This window comes from Apium graveolens, chromosome 2 (genome assembly GCF_009905375.1).
Source record: "Apium graveolens cultivar Ventura chromosome 2, ASM990537v1, whole genome shotgun sequence".
In the NCBI taxonomy this organism is placed as follows: Eukaryota; Viridiplantae; Streptophyta; class Magnoliopsida; order Apiales; family Apiaceae; genus Apium; species Apium graveolens.
In genome coordinates, this window is record NC_133648.1 from 3,523,409 (window position 1) to 3,528,964 (window position 5,556).

Below are 5,556 nucleotides of genomic sequence, written 5' to 3' on the forward strand. Positions count from 1 at the left end.
ATTCAACATTTATTTGAATTAGCAGGGAACTGAAATTATATTGCACATATGCCATCTATCACTTGATGTTCATCATCTCAGAGCATACACGAATACCAAGGAATTTTGCAACTGTTGGATTTAAACCCAGCATGTGGTATGAGCTTGGTGATATAAGACATAATTGCATTGAGTAATAACTGTATGTGTTGATATTTATTATCATAACGGGATTGAATAATAATTATATGGGTAGACAATTATTATTATTATAACGAGATTATGTTTGTTTTATTGGCTAAGTTTGTTATGACTATATATATATATAGTTATGTTAATATTTTGATGTATGCGTAAAAGATGTAGTCGTCTTATGTATCGTGTGGGAGATGTTTGAGCACAATTGAGGTGTTATGTATTGATGTATTATTGATAATTGTTTTGATTAATAATACAAGTTTTACACGTCAAATATATTATTCTGTACATACTCTGTATAGGTAGAATTGAATTTCGAACATGTGTGTGTGTTTTCTCCTAACAATTGGTATCAAGAGCCGAGGTTCGATGTTCGTGATGAACTGGGTTAGAGGAAGGTTCGAGGTTCAATTGGTATGGTGGAGTACGTCGGTATGGCGGTTGACTTGCACCGTGGATCAATTCGTTCAGAATCAAGGTGAAAGGTGGACGGGATCATTATAATAGTTTCAATGGTTTGATGATTGATCAACCAGGTGAAGAATTTGGATGATGATCGTGATGTTCTTCAAAAGAGGCCGAAGAATTGTGAAAGTAAGGATCGGGTGACTCAATGCTGAAAGGAGACATTCGTGGTTGATGCGCGTGATTTTGTAGATTGATATACCGTTATGATGAAGAACGGTAGTTTATAGTTATTGGATGTCACTATACGGGTCTTAGTGATTCTCAAAAGTTGGAAGAACGAGATGAAAAGATTTCGTTTGTGAAATTATATTGGGTTGAAGGGGAGGATTGTTGGGTTTAAACCCAATATGTGGTATGAGCTTGGTGATATAAGACATAATTGAATTAGGTAATAATTATATGTGTTCACAATTATTATCATAATGGGATTGGGTGATAATTGTATGGGTAGACAATTATTATTATTATTATTATAATCAGATTAGGTTTGTTTTATTGGCTAAGTTTGTTATGGCTATATATACATAGTCATGTTATTATTTTGATGTATACTTAAGAGATGTAGTCGTCTTAGTATCGTGTGGGGAATGCTTGAGTATTAGTTGACTCAAGTATCAGTTTGGGACACCATTGAGGTGTTATGTATTAATGTATTATTGATAATTCTTTTGATTAATAATACAAGCTGGGACGTGGGTTTTACACGTCAAATATATTATTGTGTGCGTACTTTGTATAGGTAGAATTGAATCTTGATTGTGTGTGTTTTTCCTCCTAACAACAACTATAACTCATGTTCCCACTAAATTGTCAGCTAATTCCATGTATGATCCTTCCATTGCCTGCTTATACTCTATGTACATCGTTGAATAGTTCGGTTTATCAAGTATTGCCTGGCAAATTTGGCACCAAGGCGCGTAAATAACAAGTTATGTCTCTTGTCTATCTTCTAATTTTATCAAATTTTCAATTCCTCGCCTGCTCAAGCTCATCACATGCTGGCTGTTGACAAATGTCGGTGACGGTGACTTCACCAATGGCTTTAACAACTCTAGTTCCATTGCCATTTACATTTTATTCCTTGATATTTCTCTTATGCAGCCGACATTCCTCGATAGTAGCATTAGTTCACATGAACATTCATGGTACGGAGAAATATTCATATGTCAGTACCTTGCACATTTTCCACTGGGTTCCATTTCACCAAACTACCTGGTCCACCATCGAGTCCTTCAAAAATTGGATCGACTTGGACAACTGGAATCTTAGTTCGAGTTCCTGGTGACTATCTTTTCTTTGCCCAGTAACCTATTCTCTCAACCCTTAAGGGATCTCCTCAAAGGTCTCACTTTCCTGACATGGCAGCACTGCTGGTGGCAATCTTCGTAGAAAGAAACCAAGCTCTTGGTCCTCACCAAGGCCTGAACTTCAACAGAATCTGGAAACATGTATTAAATGTGAATGCCATATTGCTTTTCAATTGCATCAACTAATTTGTATGATTCGGGATTTAAGCCTTCTGATGTTCATACTGAATACTCGGAATGGACGACTAGTTAAATGAGCATACTTGTTAGATATATTTGATAATGTCATGGCTAATGTGATTTATGTTTAGTTTTCAGATCTTACTTAAACATGATAAATCAGTACTTACTGGAAGTCAGGACTTAAGGATATCAGTACTTATATTATCAGGAGATATTCATCTGAAGATGGATATCAGAACTTAAGTACTGAAGGACGTTCAGATAAGGAAGGCAGCTGGTTAAAGGAAAGAAGATCGAGACAAACATAAGAAGAGACATACATGAAGATGGAATTCTATGAAGAATAGAATACTTGGAAGAAAAGATATCTGATTGATATATTTTAGGAAGCAGAATTATATTCCATATCAATTAGCGATTATCTTGTAACTGTGTAGTATATAAACACAGACATAGGGTTTACACTATAAGTGTTATCACAATCGAGAAGATTATTCATTATAACCCTAACAGCTCTCGTGATATTTGTTCATCACTGAGAGATAACAGTTCCATACTGTAACAAAGTTTATTATTTCAATAAAGTTTGTTTTCTGTTACTTGAGTTATTAAAGTTCGATTTGATTGTAATATACACTGTATTCACCCCCTCTACAGTGTGTGTGTGACCTAACAAGTGGTATCAGAGCCTATCTGTTAACACACAAACAGTTTAAGATCCAAACACAATCATGTCTGAAGCAGAAACTCCAACTAAGCCCACCAAAGCCGAAAAACCTCCAAAGACACAAATTCAAAGCCGATATGAGACTATTAGAGTTCCCATATTGAGACCATCTGAGTATGCCATATGGAAGGTGAGGATGACCATGTTTCTGGAAGCTACAGATCCAGAATATCTTGATAGAATCAAGGAAGGGCCTCACAAACCAACCAAGCTCGCTGTTGCAGTTGCAGGTGAAGCAGCAAAGTCTGTACCAAAGGAGAAGAGTGATTACACTGCTGAAGATATCGCATCAATTGCTAAGGATGCTAAGGTACGACACTTACTGTATAGTGCTATTGATAATGTAATGTCAAACATGGTAATAAACTACAAGACTGCAAAGGAGATATGAGATGCTTTGGAAACAAGATGTCAGGGAACGGATACGATCAAGAAGAACATGAAGACAATACTCAATCAAGAATATGAACACTTTGACTCAAAGGCTAATGAGTCATTGACTGATTTATATGATATATTTGTCAAACTCTTGAATGATTTGTCACTGGTTAATAAGGAGTATGATCTTGAAGATTCAAACCTTAAATTCATGTTAGCTCTTCCTGAATCCTGGGATTTGAAGGCAACAATAATAAGAGATAACTATAATCTTGATGAAACAACTCTTGATGAAATTTATGGAATGCTCAAGACTCATGAACTTGAGATGGAACAAAGAAGCAAGATGAAAGGAGGAAAGTCAAGGATAGTTGCTCTTAAGGCTGAAGAAGAATCCCCCAAGGCAGCTACCTCAAGGAAAGACAAGGGTAAAGCTCTCTTCACAAAGTCTGATACTGAGTCATCAAGTTCTGAAAGTGATGATGACTCAGAATCTGAAAGCTTGCCTGAGACGGATGCTGATGAAGAGATGATGAAGCCGTGTGCTCTTATGGTGAAAGGGATCACAAAGATTGCATACAGGAAGTTCAGGAAGGGAAAGAAGTTTTCCAGGAAAGGCACAAGTTCTGATAAGAAGAATTTCAGAAAATCTGAGGGAAGAGGATGAAAGTCTGACAGAGGAGATTATACAAATGTCAAATGCTACAACTGTGGTGAGAAAGACCACATATCTCCTGATTGCAAGAAAGTGAAAAGTGACAAAGGCAAGACTCTTGTCACAAAGAAGAAAAGCTGGATAGACACCTCAGATTCTAAAAGTGAGAAGAATTATGCCTTGATGGCAAATGCTGATAAGGTAAGTGCTGAAAGCAGTTGTGAAGCTGCTGAATTAAAGGTACCTCAAACAACTTATGCTTTTCATACTGATGATATTTATGAGTTGAGAAGATATTTTTAAACCATGTTCATTAGTTATAGAGATCAAACTTTAACATGTGAAAGATTAACTTCTGAAAATCTTTTTTGCAAAAAGAGGAATGATTATTTAGAAAAAGAGTTAGTCATGTTCCATCAAACTCAGAAAGATAGAGATGATGCTTTCTATGTTAGGGATGAAGTGCTTAAAATGAATGAATCTCTAAAAGCCGAGTTAAAAAAGGAAAGAGAGATTATCAGGACTTGGACTAACTCTGGCAGAACAACTCAGAATTTGTTAAGTAGTGAAAACTGGAAAGAGGGCTTAGGTTATGGAGAGGATAAGAATGATAAAGGAACTGTAGATATTAAGCCTGTAGTTGTTAAACAAAAGCCAAAGTTAAAACCTGTTAAGTTTGTAGCTGTAAATACTAATAATGAGAAATCAGAAGTTAAAAAGGAATTAACTTCTGACAAACTAAAACAGGAAAAGACAACTGAAGTAAACGTAGGCTTAATGACCAAGAAGCAGCTTAAGCATAAGCTGAAAGATGTTAAGAATGCAAACAAGGTAAAATCACCTAGGAAAAATAGGAATGGAAAGGAAGGTGTAAATAAAAGCAATGATTATAAGCCTGTTCCTAATCCTACTAGGAAAACGTGTCATAACTGTGGAAGTTCTAACCATCTGGCTTCTTTTTGCAGGAAGAATAAGAACATAAACTCCTTACCTTCAAAGTCAGGAGTTAAGAGTCAGTTTGTTAGATATAAGCCACAAAATCCTTGTTTTCATTGTGGTAGGTTATGGCATTCCATTTATACTTGTAAGGAATATCATAGTTTGTACTATGATTATTATCAAATAAAACCATCTTTAAAGAAAGTTACCATTGTTCCTTCTAGTGTAAGTTCTGATTCAAAGTCTGATAGTGTAAATTCTGATAAGAAAATTGTTAACATAAACTCTGATGCTAAATCCGCTGCATATGTTAACAGACTTAATAAGACCAAAGGATCCAAGCATGCCTGGGTCCTTAAAACTAATCATTAGTGGTCTTTGTGATTGCAGGGCAACAGGAAAAACATCTTAGTTCTGGACAGTGGATGTTCAGGACATATGACTGGAAATAAAGCCCTGCTATCAGACTTTGTGGAGAAGGCTGGCCCAAGTGTTTCTTATGGAGATGGCAACATTGGAAAAACATTGGGATATGGCAATATCAATCTTGGGAATGTCATCATTAAAGAAGTAGCTCTGGTCTCAGGACTCAAACACAATCTGCTGAGTGTTAGTCAAATCTGTGACAGAGGTTATCATGTAGATTTCTTTGAAGAACATTGTGAAGTTGTAAGTAAAACTATAGGCAAAGTTGTTCTGAAAGGATACAGGCGTGGTAACAT

The 5,556-nt window shown here is 35.9% G+C and overlaps 1 pseudogene; it reads right to left on the reverse strand.

Annotated features, from left to right (window-relative positions):
- Positions 1–1,436: 1,436 nt before the first annotated feature.
- Positions 1,437–2,241, reverse strand: LOC141684295 (5'-adenylylsulfate reductase 3, chloroplastic-like; annotated as a pseudogene).
- Positions 2,242–5,556: the final 3,315 nt, after the last annotated feature.